Source organism: Astatotilapia calliptera, chromosome 7 (assembly GCF_964374335.1).
Source record: "Astatotilapia calliptera chromosome 7, fAstCal68.1, whole genome shotgun sequence".
Lineage (NCBI taxonomy): Eukaryota > Metazoa > Chordata > Actinopteri > Cichliformes > Cichlidae > Astatotilapia > Astatotilapia calliptera.
The window spans coordinates 32012184-32028216 of NC_137428.1; the positions used below are offsets into that span (position 1 = coordinate 32012184).

The window sequence follows — 16033 nt, forward strand, 5'->3', positions numbered from 1 at the left end:
CGACTCGAAGTAGCTGTCGACCTCAGTGTCATGGAACACCGGAACCAGACGACTATTTTTCCCTACATCAAATGGTGTGTCTGCCTGACGAATGGAGGCAGTCGGAGGAAGAGAAGCCTGCCGGAGTTCCAGCTGTCGCAACTTAACAGCTGTCTCCGCCTCCACCTCCACCTTTTTCAATTCGACCTCCCTGGCTCTGGCAAGCTCTGCGTCTAAACGCCTAAGCTCCAACTCCTTTAGCTGGAACTCCCTCTCACGATCCTCCTTTTCCAACTGGAGACGAGCCAGGCGTACACGGAGCTTAGCATCCTGCTTCCAGCCTACACTTGATTCAATGGAGAGAGGTTCGAAGCGAGGCAATGTCATGGCTTTGTCCTCAGGCAGCCCCTGAGCAACAGGTGTAGACACCAATGGACCTACAGCTTGAGCTGCCACCTGCGGAACAGGCTGAGATGCTACACCATGCTCAAGTGGACTGGCAGACACTGGCAAGGCCACTATCCCAAGCGAGGGGTTTTCCTTAAACACAGCAATATCAAAGGTAGCCATTAAATCTAAAACAAAAACTACCTGAGGCTAACAATAACAACAAAGAAACACCACCTCCAAAACTCAGGTGGGAAATGTGTGGCCGCAGGTTAACCAATAAATAAAAATACCACCGACCCTCTCCCCAGACCTACCTACTAAAATTTCAGCCTAGTTAGCTTCTGGAGTGTACCAGGCTCAAGGCAACTTTAAAGGCTAAGCATCAAGTGCACAAAGCACCGACAAGCCTACCCCCGACAGGGAACTAATCCCCACCCGGGATTACTCCGAAAATAATAAAGGCAAAATAAAAAATGAGTGCCTGAAAGAGGAGCTTACGCTCAGCTAGACACTCCCCTTTGCTAACTGGAGAGAGAGCGCAGCAGATACCATACAACTAAACAGGCCACCGGCAAACAACTCCCTAAAACTCAATTGCTGTTCCTTCCATTCAGATCCCGGACGAGCCCCCACATTGTTACGTTCCCCCCGAAGGGGTCTAGGCATGCGAGTGAGGGGACCAGTAACAAATGAGTCCAGAAACAGAATGAAAAGGAAAACAGACAGAGTTGTTCTGTATTAATATAGTTTTATTACAAATGATATAGGTTTATTACAAACGACATTAACTTAAAGAGCCGGCAATGCCGTTTTACCAATAATGCCAAAGAAACAAAGGAAACACTCGCAGCAACAAAAGACAAGTAGACTACTAAACAAAAATGGGAGGCACTTCCCACACTTCCTACCCTACTCCTTAACACAGGGAGACACTCTCAGGGCCCACAAGCCCATCTACTCACTAGTCAGAAGGCGGCTGTCTGTCCAAAACCTAGCACAAAAACCGTGTCGCACCACAGAGGGGAAAAAAAAACACCCTGCTCACCACTCATCCCCAGTTTAAATAGCCTCAGAGGTGATTGCTGACTGGAGTCAGGTGGCAAACGAGGCTAATCAAAAGCAGCTGTGTCCTGGGGAGAGCGGAGAGTGAGAGAGACAGAGGGGGTAGGAGTGGCAAGAGAGGAAGAGGCGGGGAGAGCGGGCAAACACCCCACACACTCCCACAGCCTCACAGGATGTAACAACTACATATTGATCAAAAATGACTAAAATGGAGGAATTTTATTTCATACTATGTATCATGGTATATGGTATGAATCACTATGCAAGGCTACCCATATGTTTGGAAATGTACTTCAAATGGGTTCAAAAAGTATTTTTTTCTACATTTCAATGCATTTTAGATTATCTATAGGAAATATTTGATTGCAGCTTGATTATTGGGAATTTTAAATGTGTGTTTAATCCATGTTCAACTCAAACATGAAACTGAAACCAAAAAGTCTCATAACTTCCCACGGTTCTTCCATCCCTCACCTCCAAATCTCTTTCCTTTTCTCTTTCCACCTCTGTGTCCCCCTCTCCTCTTTGCCCTTGTGCTCATCTTCTGCAATCTTTTTCTTCTCAGATTTCCTCTCCTGTTGCCTGCGTCTTTTCCTCCAGCTCCCTCCTCCCATCTTTGCCAACTCTCCACACAATGTGACCATTGTTTCCATCTCTCCCACCCCAGAAAGCAGAGACGCAGGGCTTCTACAAGCTAGCATGCACACAAACACTCAGCCACATAGGCTTTCATTCTCTAACTTTATCTTTATCATTACAAACCACACACACACGCACACACTTGCACATACACTCAAACAGTTGCTGCGTACCGACAGAACTCGGAACAAGGATTGGATTGAGAGCCTGTGTTGAGTCATGAGTGACTGCAGGCGTGACCGGCTGATTCACAGCTCATCAGAGGATGATACCCTTCGAACCACTTCCATCACAGCACACATGGCCCCAAATGGTCATTATACTGGAATAGAATAGAATAGAATAGAATACTACACCTTTGTAGGACTATTAGTGTAATCAAGCACCACAATTGCATAAATAAACAAGAATGCAATTCAGTAGTGAAATACATAACCAACATTGTTGGCTTGCTTTAATTGTTGCTTTTTTTTTTTCTCAAAAAGAGCTCTCTGGTAGTGATATGAATGCATTTAGAAAATGTAGGAGCTTCAAACATACACAATATTCTTTAGTGACAAAAACCACACTAAACAGTGATAGGCTAAATATATCGAGTATACTATACATAATATTGAACAGAATTTTCTACCAAAACATTATGGCAGTAAAATAAATAAACAAATAGTGCATTTTAAAAGATGAAAAATCATATTTCAGGCATTTCAAGGAGCAGCGTTTCATCACACCACCAACAGAAGCACATTGGGAACGGTTACTCCTGGATGCACTGACAAAATAATGTTTCATTTCACAAGGAGAAGGAGTTAACTTCTAAATTACATAGAGAGAGGCGGCTCGGTTTCACAGTGGCTTTCGGTTTTTCCAAAGCCACTGACAGCAATTTGTTATTTCTAAATAATGAGCAGAATCATAAATAACATATAAAAGCTGTTTTAATTTGGCTATAAATTCTCACAGGGATCATAGCTTTGGAAAGTCTAGTGACAACCAAAATCCAACTCACTAGTTATTATCTATGTGGTGGCATATGATGCAGCTTTTCATTTTGGAACTGTCATGTAACTCAGATTATTAACTTTAAGATCTTTCTCATCTGTCCCACATGTTTAGGTAGAGCAAATCTTTATGCTAGAAGGCATAAAAAGGGGAATCTGCTATTAAAAATCCTCCTTCTTACAGTGGTTTAAAATATATTTTAAAAAGAAACTGTAAAAGAAAGAAAAAGATGCTTAAAATAGATGAATAATTGATGGACGGTTGTATGAATGCATTTAAAACAGTCTAAGAACCATTTATAACAAGTGGTTTTATTATAATAACTGAAGTATTTAACAATGACTGGATTACATTTTTTTTTTACCTAAACAGTCACTACCATATGTATCAGTTTGTTTTTATTTTTGTTTTTTTGTTTTTCTGGATTTTATTAACAGGCATGTTCTCTAATGAAATTGCACTATTAGAGCCAGATTCCACAAATTACATCACCGGAGCTCAGATGCAATATGGGATTGCGTCAGTGTCGTCTGCAGAGATTTCAGGGTTTGACTCAAAAGTGTTCTTCAAATTCATCACTTTAATAACCTGGCCTGTCAAAACCATTAATGCACTGCACTGAATAAAAACAAATGTGTGCATGTGGTCATAATTTGAAATGATGATTAATTTGTGTATATATCTAGATTTACATATGCATAAATGTATGCATATGTCTGTATCTTCATCTGTGTATGCTCATTGGATACCTTTTTTATTGGATACCAGATCCCATTTTGTCTTCCAAGCTGCCTTAATCCTTCATGGCTGAGATTCAACAAGGTCCTGGAAACATTCCTCAGAGATTTTGGTCCAAAGTACCATGATAGCATCACACAACTGGTACAGATTTTTCAGCTGCACATCCATAATGGGAATATCCCATTCCACCACATCACAAAAGTGCTCTGTTGGATTGAGATCCAGTGACTGTGGAAACTATTTGAGTACAGTAAACTCATTGTCATGTTCAAGAAACCTGTTTGAAATGATTTGAGCTTTGTGGCATGGAGTGTTATCCTACTGGAAGATTGGTAAACCATGGTCATAAAAGGCTTTAAGAGAAAAGTCTGGCCCTACCATCGAAATGATCCAGGGGAAATTAAGACTTATCACACTAGGTAACATTTTTACAATCGTCTATTGTCCAATTTTGGTAAGCCTTATTTGAATTGGAGGCCTGGTTCCTATTATAAGCACACAGGATGGACATTTGGTATGGTACCTTTAAGGTTTGATGTGTTATGCATTCAGAAAGGAGTATCTTCATATCTCAGTTGTAACAAAGGGTTATTGGAGTTTCTGTTCATTTCCTATCAACTCAGTCATCTACCACACACTGGATATATTCTTTTACTTGGGTCATTTTCTGTAAACAGTAGAAACGGTTGTGCGGGAAAATCCCAGTAAATCAGCAATTTCGGAAATGTTCAGACCAACTCATCTGACATCAACAACCACATTCGTTGTGGGGAGATCGTGGCTCAAGAGTTGGGAGTTTGCCTTGTAATCGGAAGGTTGCCGGTTCGAGCCCCGGCTTGGGCAAGACACTTCACCCGTTGCCTACTGGTGGTGGTCAGAGGGCCCGGTGGCGCCAGTGTCCGGCAGCCTTGCCAATGTCAGTGCGCCACCGGGTGGCTGTGACTACAATGTAGCTTACCATCACCTGTGTGTGAATTGGTGGATACAGGCCATTTACCAGTCAAAGTCACTTCATTGACCTTTCTTCCCAATTTTGATGCTCACTTTAGCAGGTTATCTTGACTATGTCAGCATGTTTGATTTGCTGCCATCTATTTGGCTGATTAGATACTTCCAGTAACACTATGAGTAATGTGGGAGTCATTTCAATCAAAATATGTCCTTTGAAATACAATGAAACATTAAGTTTTTGTACAAAGTATCACTACCAGGAACAAAAAAGACAGGTAATATTTCTCATATGTTAGCTTCTCTTCATTGGCCCCCTGTTAAATTCAAAATTCAATTTAAACTCCTTCTGATTACATACAAAGTCTTGAATAAGCAGGGCTCCTCATATTCTAAAGACCTCATTGCATTGTTTTAAAAGAGCATTTCACTCTTCGACTGCATTGAATTATACTACTTTAAAATGCTATGTAACATCTGAAAAAAGGGTTAGTGTCATTGTTTCACTTCAAAAAGAGCGTGGTGAAGTACAGAACCAAATAATCATACTAATACAGAACCCCAGAAAGAGTCATGATTTGTGCTGGGTTGAAAAATTATTTCCTCATTATGGTGTTTCTCAGTTCCTCTTTCTTTCATGCATGACGGACACCTTTCAGATGATTTTAACCGTCTTCTGCCTCAAAGCCACACATGATCTGTTACAAGGAAGTTAATGAGTGGTCATTAGAGAAATAAGTGGTAAGTGCAGGGTCTATGTCTTGAACCATGTTAGCATTAGAGCCACTAAATGTGTTTATCTCTAACTGATGTGGTCCAGTGTCTGGCAGCACGAGCCTACAGTACTGCACCATTGTGGGTTGAGCTCCTGACAATGTAAACATCACATGGATGAACACTTGGCTTTTGGTCACACTGACCATTATCCTTTTAAGCCCTTAAAGCCTGCCTCTCAATAAAGAAGAACTTGTAAGTAAAGTGGTAACATAATATGACTGTTCCATATTTTGGAGAGCCAAAACATGTACTGTATGCATCCAAAACACTTTGCAGTAAATACACATCTACCCTTTGTGCAAGTGATTGTGTATTCTAACCTAATTCATGTAATCTTTCTGGGTAAATATTGGGTCCATTTTCTTTTCTGTTAGCACCAGCTAAACTGTGGATTGAAAAAACAATACCTTACATGATGACAGCATAATAATATGTACACACTGATAGTTGTGAGCAGTTTGTGTATAGATTTACCAAACTGTGCAAATCTGCTTTCTTTAAATATTTATGAATGTTTCCAGCATGCCATGACGTTATCTGAAGTTCGTTTGGAATATACAGTAACTACATTAACATCAAATATATTTACTTCCCAAAACAACATTCATTGTGTATCACTGTAGCCATGCAACCACAGTAGTGTTAATCTGACAGCTGTCAGTTTCCTGTCAAAACCACAATTTCTTTTTTCCATTTATCTAAGGTAAAAAAATGAATTGTAAAGGTAGAAGATGGCAACAAACCTCCCTGTGGATAAACAGAAGAAATGGCTACATACATTGAGAAAAACAAACGACTGCTTCCAAATAAGTAGTTATGAGCAAATTCTATCAAAGTCTATCTATTAAAAGCCAAAGGTAATGTTTTCAGAAGATGAGATATACAGCTATAATTACTTGATCCCAGAACCAAGAACAAGCTGAAGTTTGAGAGATATTTTCAGATATTGTTTATGTTATTGACAGTAACTGATAATAAAATATATCACAACTACTGTATTCATTTTAGATTTAAGGTCCTTATTGCATCATTTTTTAAATTTTGATTAATTAACTTCACAGTAATGTTCAAAGACTGTGCAGACACTGAGGAGCATAATATCTGTAATTCATGTTAATAAGAATGCATGTGTATGTAAGTAAAAGTCAAGATAACTTCAGAGAGAGTATCAGTGATTCTAAAACCATTTATAACTATTTGTTCTATCTTGTGTATATTTTTTATAGCTGTGAACAGCCTATTTTGAATTACTTCCCTGTTTAAATGGCCCTTGAAGAAATTTCTTTTCTGCAGCAACTGCTCACACATTCATGCAGGTTGCTGCATTAATGTGGAAACAATCTGGACCTATGGAGTAAGAATGGGTGGAATGCAGTTCCTTAGAATAGGGGGAGGAAAAATCAGGGTTCCAGTAATCACAACACAGATGTTTCAAGAACCCAGGCTTTTGATGGACGTCAAAGCTCATGACGGGAAACATAAAGCAGTCATCTTCAGGGGAGACAGTAAGTCTTTGCAATGGGAGTTCTGTTTAGTTTGATAAAAGAGGTCAGAAGTCAAAAGAATCAACTTCTCTGGAATGACTTTCAGATGAGTATGTTTCTGTAACCCCATCAAATCTATCAACAACAACTTTAAGGGCTAAGAACCCGAGGTGCTTCTCTGAGCCTCTTTGCTTTACCCATATTTTAAGTGCACTTGACTAGTAAATAAAAATGTTTGTGGCCTATATATATATCTAAATCTATATATAGACAAAGTATCATTCAACAAAAGCACTCAAACACTGTCACTTTAAATCATCATCAACTGTTTTTTAATACAATGGCATCATAAGTCTTTTACACTTATCTGTTTTTTTTTTCCTGCTTGTTGTATGACACTATCATCTCTCACTTTCTCTCTTCCCGAGTTATGTCTTAATTTTACAACACTCTACAGTAGCTGTGTAAGTTGTAAAATGTTGCACTAAATTAATTTGGTTTGTGTGTCACAGAGTGCTGCAGCTACTTGAAAATGTTATTTTTGTTACCATAAGATGATGCTAAATGAAAAAAAGCAGATTTATACAGTTGTTGTTTTTTAAATAAGTACTTGAGAATGACTTAAATAAGCTATATCGAGAGTGAACAAATTGACCCAGTTCAGTAAATAAGAACTATGTGGCTCACTACACTGCTGAAGAATTTCCCAGAAAAGAAATGTCCAAAAAATGTGAGATTTTGTATATATGACAATAATTGAACCACTGTGCTTGTTGGATTGATCTCCTGTTTCTTAGTTTTTTTTATGATCAGATTAAAATCTAACTTATCCACACTATCCATCAAATAAGTAAATAAAACTAAATCGATATTCAACAAACTATTAAAGAGAAATCTTTCATTCTGGTTGCTTAAGGCTGTAAGAAATGTCGAGAATGTCGAATCCATGATTAAAGTCGCTTCAAAGGCTACGTCCACACTAGCCTGGATGGATTTGAAAACGGCGTTTTCGTCTGAAAACGCTCTGCGTCCACACTAGCGTTTTCAGTCGTTTTCACAGAGTTGTGCGTCCACATTGAAAACGCTTACGTTCCAGTCCTGCGCATGCGCAAATGCGAGTGAGAATTAAAGAATTTGAAGAAAAGCTATCTGGAGCATGTACAAACTGATAGTAATCTTTTTTAGGGCTGTCAAAATTGAGAGCAATCAAAACAACTGCTGTACAATGCCCTCCGCTATCTTTGTTTAATTGGTCACATGACTGCGTCACATGACTAAAACGCATCATCGTTTAAGAAAGTCTGCGCTTTCGAGTGTCTACACTGTGAAGGGACAGCTCCGTTTTGAAATGTATTCGTTTTCGAGAGCGTTTTCAAAACGCTGTGTTTTCCTTGGGGAAAATGCCGTCTCAGTGTGGACGGGAGGCCAAAACGGAGAGAAAACTACTACTTTCAAACAAAAACGCATTAGTGTGGGTGCAGCCAAAGTCATTTGAAATCTCTCTTCAGGAGTGCTAATGGTCCTATCACTCTCTTTAGCATCAAAGACCCCCTGAGACCTGTGACAGCGGGTGGTAGGTAAGCAGTGGTCTCACTCTCTCTTGTGAATACACAAATAAACACACCCACTCAGACACAGAGACACCATTTGAGTCCCAAATTAGTGTTAATCAGGAAACATCAAAAGGGAGTGACAGCATGTATCAAGCACCTTTTTTCCCTTACAGCAGGCCTTCTCAATCAGTTCAAATTTACTTTGATGACACAGAAACCCTGCGGTCTTATCACATATCTTGGGTGCATGTGGAAACTTTGATAAAAAAAAGGAAGGTCATGAACTTAATAAACTTTTCTGGTCAAGTTTCAAGGTTTTTTTGGTGGGTGTATAACATTCTTCAAAACAATAATAATACTTTAGAAGGAATAGGCATATAATGAGCAAACTGCCAATAACAGGAACTAAAAGGAGCCAGTAAAACGCATCACATCAGCAACACAGCTGTGAAGTCTTTTGTCACTTTCCAAGCAAGAACACAGCCAACTGTGTTTATTTGAATGCATGACCCAGGCTAAGGTAACAGAAATCCATCCCTGAGGTCTGTGGAGATTGATGACAAACCAGATGTGTGTGGCTCAAAAGAGCTCTTTCAGGAAACATAAAAGTACTCAGTTATGCCTTTTTATCTCTTGTATAGATGTGAAATGGTTCATCTTCAAATGGAAATTTGCCATGGGGAGTTTTGACTAAGAAAACTCAAGTAAGGACAGAACTCAATGGCTTCATTTCACCCTATATCATCTAGAACATCTTAACTCAGCTTAATTGTTGGGCAAGTTAAAGTTTGAGCAAACCTGTTCTAAATTAAGTCCCACGGGTCTCAAGGGAGATTCAGATTTTTCCATTAAGAGTGTTTCACAGTGCCAATAACAGAAACAGAGCTTTTAAGACGTGCTTTTGTCCGATAACAGTCAGCAAGGTCCCCACAAGAGCTGTTTCATGTATATTTATCTCCAGTTTGTTATGCATGACTTATTATGACTAACCGACAAACAACACAGCATCTGATCAGAACCTGTCAGATGAAAAAAAAAAAACCCAAGCATTCCATCCCAGTTGGTCTTAAGATGTTGGAATTATTGCTCCTTTTGACTTTTAGACTACAAGTTGGACCTCTGAGCTATCCATCTCTGCCATAACAGGTGAAGCCTGTGTACCCTAAATTCATACAGTTAAACTTAACTATCTTGTGTTCGATAAATAACTAAATCACTTTGTTTCCCGAAGGTGTTACTAAAGTCTGCTAAAATTGTAACAGTTACAGTTGATTTTTAGGGCTTGAGTAGGGTGGATTGACGCCTGCCGGCAGAAGACAGAGTCAAGGCGTTTTCTTTGGAAAGACGCCAGCACTACAAGAAATGCTTCAACATGCTGCTGGTGGTTTGGTCATCTGTAATACTCACACTGACAGCACAAGTGTTTTCTCTTGAATAACCGATGCTGGTTAGAATGAGTTTAGATTTGATTTGGGGGAGGAAGACGCAGAGATTCGATAAAGAAATCTAAAATAAGATCATAAGAACACATTCTCTATAACGAGATCAGCGTGGAAAATCTAAACAGATGTCAGCCTTTAAAAACTCCTACACCCAACGCCCATTTATTTTTTTCCTCTCACTCCCATTTACAAGTGTTGTTCCAATCCCAGAGTTTGATAAAGAGCCCAGTTCTGGCGCAACAAGTCCTTCATTCCAGCCGCGTCCCTGTTCTCACATCCTCTATAGACGCACAACTGCGCGTCTCCCGTTGAAATAACGGTGCGCTGAGGGGCTCCAGGCATCTGCTAATACCATCAAAGCCTTTATCTGAACTGACTGCTCTATCGCCACGTCTACGTGGCAGGTATACTTTTGATTATGAAAAGATGCCCACTCTTAGGCATATGTGCATAGTAAGACAGCGGTCCACATAAACCTATACATGTACCCCCTCTATGTAACAAATGTTAAATTGTGGGGAAATCTCTCAACAGTGAGGATAAGATATCAAATACTTACAGTGTCCTGCATGCAGTGAGAGCAGTGGGTAGGTGGTTTAGCTTACTCCCTGACTGGTTCCTGGATGTCCAACTCAAGTTTGATCCGGAGTGTCTAAAATTCCTCCAACAGACAACTCATACAGACTCTGCCTGCGCAACTCTGAAGTCAACGCCGCAGCGGTGTAATATAAGATTTAAAATCCAACATGCAGCCAGGTAACCCTTTCATTTTATGTCCGTGCAGGGGAAAAAAGCGAAAGATCGGTCAAATTTTCCCACCGCTATGTCCCGATTTTGTTTGTTTTTTGGCTTTGTTGTTTTTTGGCTGTTTTTTTTTTCAAAAATGCAAGTTGTTTTAATTTTCCCCCCCAGATATCGAAGCCTTTGCGCTCTCTGCTTCGTCTCCGTGCCTCTCTGCGCTGGCGCGGCTCTCTCCTTCTCTCTCTCTCTCTCTCTCACCCTCTCTGTCTCTCTGGCCGACAGACTGCCACACAGACTGCACAGGACGGGACCTTTGTCCGCATGTGACGTCACTCACACACACAAGCCGACACGCTGATAGAAATGTCATATCTTTTATCAAGACAGGACTACATGCACATTGCAATTTTATTTAGAGAACAGGATGACACACAGTTACAAACACGGTGATGGCTGCACACTGAAATACAGTGCACAGAATACACAAGCAGCTTTAATACAGCTGAGTGCGTCACATAGCGTCACATAGCACTGTCTGCTCCATTCCCACAGCTTAGACTAAGTAGTTTCTTGAAATGTCCCTCTATAATCCAAGTGCAAACAATATATACCGAAAGGTACCATAACCGGAGCTTTTTCTTTGTGTCTTGATCTCGACAGATCAAAGTGAATTTTATATTTTGCAAACTAGCACCTAGTTAAAAATAAAAAAGCTCTCTTTCGCCCATATACTCTCACAAGTTGTTCCTCTTTAGTGAGCCAGAAAGCTAAACAAGTAGAGTGAATATTCATTAGCTAGTGAAAAGAAGTATGTCTATTTGTCTGAATTGCCTGTGAATAACTGCATTTCATTTGAAATAGGGCTTCATGAGTTATACTAGAAAATCAACAAGTTGTTCAGTTTGCACTGCATGCATAGTGGTGTATTGGCCTTGACCCCCTTATGCTATTGTAACCCAGGTCCCACGTAGCTATGGTAAAGCTAGAGTATATAGTACAATGAGACTGGGCCTGGGTTCGTAGTGCTACTAGTAATGATACCTGATACCCTCTAATTTAACTAATAAGGATCACCACAACTGTATTTTACACAAATTTATCCCTCACTGGGTATTTATTTAGACAAAAAGAAATGAATAAAATAAACAGTTATTTTTATAAAATGAATTGAATTCAAATAAACAAAAATACTGTAAATGTGACTACATGGATTATAAATAAAAGATTATCAACACAAAATACCTCTTTCTTAGGTGCCAACTGTTATTTCAGTTACAACAGCTCACACCTTTAAAATGGATGGATTTCAACCTTTGATAATAACTTTGATTAAAACTACACACTTACTCAATTTAAACCAAATTTGTAACAGTGGGCCCACACACACACACATTTTAACCTGTCCAGACTACACGTGCTTGTTGCAGGCCTGATTCGAAGTTCGGGTGCGGTGAGGCCTAAAACTGATGGCCGCTTCATTCAAACTGAGCCATAAAACAAAATACGTGCACTTTAGTTCCAGTTAGTACTCACGAGTCCAATGAGTTTGTTAGTGGGGCAATCAGAAACGGGCAGTTAGTTCACCGGTAGTGAAGACAGTCAGGGGTGAGAAAACAGTCAGGGGTGAGAAAACAGCCAGGGGTGAGAAAACAACAGGGTCCATCCGGGTAGAAACCTCTCTCTCATTTTTTATAACAGTAGACTTTTTTCTTTACACTGCAAGCCCGAAAAATTGCAAACAGGACTACACCCTCCCCCTTCTAACCGTGTAGATGTCCTCATCACACCTCTGACTTTTCTTTAGCTTTACAGGGTGATGGTCTTCCTCACTTCCTAAGAACTTCTTCGATGTCTTAGAACGTCCCTTTGGTTCACTGATGTCTGGAGGGTTTAATTTTAGTTGAATGACCATACCATGGTGCATGATGGTAACAGGCTCACAAGATGGGTGACCTGGCTTTTCATAGGTCAATCTCAAGGGTGGTTTTGGTTTCCTCAGGGATTTTCGGGATGTGGAGAACTGCTCACTCTCATTTCTTGTACTTCTATGAGAACTGTCACTTCGGGTTCTGTTTGAAAAGGGTGAACTTGTTTCCCGTTCTTCTTCTTGCTCTCCCATAGACTCATTTGTCTCTTGAGCATCATATTCCAGCATAGTAGGTGTATCATCTCCAGATGAGTTTTCACTTTCACTTTCTTCTACTGGTTGACTTTCTGCTGCTTCAAAATGTTCCTCCTCAGAAGTGTCATCCTCTTCCGAAGTCTGATGTGGCGTTGCCAGTTGTCTCCTGACCTCTTGCACGCCAAAACTTTGAGGATTATGGACAGCTTCAAACATTTCATCTGATGATGCTGTGTCACTTTCTTCAACTGGATCAGGCGGTTTAACTCCTTGACTTTTCTGGGCACGATGTGCTCTGGTTACGGGTCTCTTAATGTGTCCTGTGTCATCCGATGGATTAGGCATCCTGACCATATAACCAATGGGCAACAGGTGGTCTCGATGGAGAGTTTTGAGTACACCTGGTCCATGTTCTGGTTTTACCTTATAAACAGACAGGTTAGGCAACTTCTCCACTACAACATACTGTGTAGATTTCCAATGATCCTGCAGTTTATGCTTGCCTTTTATTCCAACATTCTGAATGAGAACCCTGTCTCCCTTCTCCAAAGGCAGATCTCTCACGCGTTGGTCATAGTGTGCTTTGTTCTTCAGATGATTTTTTGTAGCTGCATCTGATGCAAGTTTGTATGCGTCCTGCAACTCTTTTCTCATCCGTGAAACATACTGTTGGTAGGAGGACTCACTTTCACCATTTGGCGAGATTCCAAAGCAGACGTCGATGAGCAGTCTAGCTTCTCTCCCGAACATGAGATAATAAGGTGAGTACCCCGTCGCATCACTCCCTGTACAATTGTACGTGTGTACCAGGTGGGTGATATGCTGGCTCCAACACTGTTTCTTTGCAGTGTCCATGGTACCGAGCATTGCTAGAAGGGTTCTGTTGAATCTTTCCGGTTGCGCATCACCTTGCGGGTGGTAGGGAGACGTTCGTGACTTCCGAATCCCCAACATGGACAACAGCTCCTTGATCAGTCGACTCTCAAAGTCTCTGCCCTGATGAGAGTGTATTCGTGCAGGTAGACCGTAGTGCACAAAGTACTTCTCCCACAGGACTCTTGCAACGGTAATGGCTCTTTGATCTTTGGTAGGAAATGCCTGTGCATAACGTGTATAGTGATCTGTCACAACTAACACATTTGCAACACCCTTAGAATCAGGCTCTATCTGTAAGAAATCAATGCAGACCAAGTCTAGAGGGCCATTACTTGTTATCTGATTCAAGGGCGAGGCACGCTGACGGAGCGTCTTCCTGGAGATACACCTTCCACAAGTGCGAATATACTGCTCAATCTCAGCTGCCATACGAGGCCAGTAAAACCTCTCTTTAATCAGTTCTGTTGTTCGCTCTGCTCCCATGTGCCCACACTCATCATGCAGAGACCTTAACACCATAGACCTGTATCTTGCTGGCAAGACAAGCTGCAGGCTTTGCTTTCCACACATTTTTTCTTTTACTCTGTAGAGTAATCCATCACTCAACTCCAATTTGCGACTTTCACAGAGGAGCATCACAGTCTCTGGTGAGTCAGTTTTAGAGCAAGCAAACCCTTTATTGCTCTTGATGGCTTTCTTCAATGGCCCAATGGTAGGGTCCATATCTTGTGATGTTTCAATGTCTTTCGGACTCAGCTGATCAAGGATGTTTACGCTGAGATTCACAGGAAATGCATAGGCTTCTGGTACTGCAGAGGCAGGAGCACCAAGTTGATCCACCAATCTGTCAGGTACAACTGCTCCTTCCCTGATGCAGGCTCGTTTACAGAGAGCTTTAATGCCAGCAGGCGGGATGGAAGTCCATTCTCCAACTTCCTCTTGGGCATACTGTCGGGACAGCAAGTCAGCATCAATGTTGTGGCGCCCAGGGCGTTACTGTATGGTGAAATCATACGTGGTGAGGGCAGCGAGCCAGCGATGCCCTACAGCACTGAGCTTAGCCGAGGTCAATACATACGTTAAGGGGTTATTGTCAGTCCTGACAATGAATTTGGCACCATACAGGTAGTCGTGAAATTTATCCACAACAGCCCACTTTAATGCCAAGAATTCCAGTTGATGAACTGGATAGTTACGTTCTGAGTCTTTGAGCTTTCGACTTGTGAAAGCTACCGGCCTTAGGCCCTCAGGGTGTTCTTGGTTCAAGACAGCACCTAAACCATTCATGCTGGCGTCCACATGCAAAATGTATGTCTTGGTGGGGTCAGCGAATGCCAATACTGGAGCATTGATCAGACATTCACGGATCTGTTCAAAAGCAGCCTGGCAGGCTGGAGTCCATCGTTCCGCAAACGGCTCGGATGCTTTAAAATAGGTGTGGTTTGGGTCTACACTCTTCTTGGCTTTGGGGTCTTTCCAAGTAGGTGCATAACCCTTGGTGAGTTCTGACAAAGGACGGATAATGGCGGAGTAGTTAGCTATGAACCTCCGATAGTAACTACAAAATCCGAGGAAAGACTTGAGAGGTTTCAAGTGAGTGGGCACTTTCCAGTGTTTCACCACCTCAACCTTCTCTGGATCGGTGGCTATTCCATTGGTAGATACAATGTGACCCACATACTTAACTTGAGGACGACAGAATTGGCATTTGTCAATGGAGACTTTCAAACCAATCTCCTCTAGTCTGTCCAACACCTTGAAGAGGCGTTGCTCATGCTCTTCAAGCATTCTGCCAAAGACAATGATATCGTCCAAGTACACAAGGGCCTCCAGAAGGTGCATGTCCCCAACAGCCTTTTCCATTAAGCGTTGGAACGTTGCAGGTGCTCCAGTGATCCCTTGTGGCGCATGCCACAAGGGATCACTGTGGCGCAACTTCCTCTTGGGCATACTGTCGGGACAGCGATTGATAGAAGCCCAGGGGGCAAATAAATGCCGTCTTTTCCTTGTCCTCCTCAGCCATTTCTATCTGATAGTAGCCACTACGCAGATCTAGGACTGAGAACCATCGGCTGCCTGTAAAGGAGTCCAAGGCATCATCAATGCGTGGCATTGTATACTGATCAGGTGTAGTGCGGTTGTTCAGTGTTCTGTAATCAATACAGATTCTTATAGCCCCATTCTTGTTCCGCCCAACAATAATTGGGGAGGCATAGGGGCTACGGGACTCTGTTATAATTCCAGCAGCCAACAGCTGCTGTATGTGTCGCCTCACATCAT

General features: G+C 41.4%; 1 protein-coding gene across 1 annotated transcript in view; it reads right to left on the minus strand.

Annotated features, from left to right (window-relative positions):
- The window catches only part of lpar1 (lysophosphatidic acid receptor 1), a 43047-nt gene extending 31831 nt beyond the window's left edge, over positions 1-11216 (minus strand). Inside the window, exon 1 of the mRNA XM_026174246.2 lies at positions 10574-11216. The gene's annotated coding sequence lies outside the window, so the exon portion shown is untranslated. The remainder of the gene's footprint in view (positions 1-10573) is intronic.
- Between the last annotated feature and the right edge of the window lie 4817 nt (positions 11217-16033).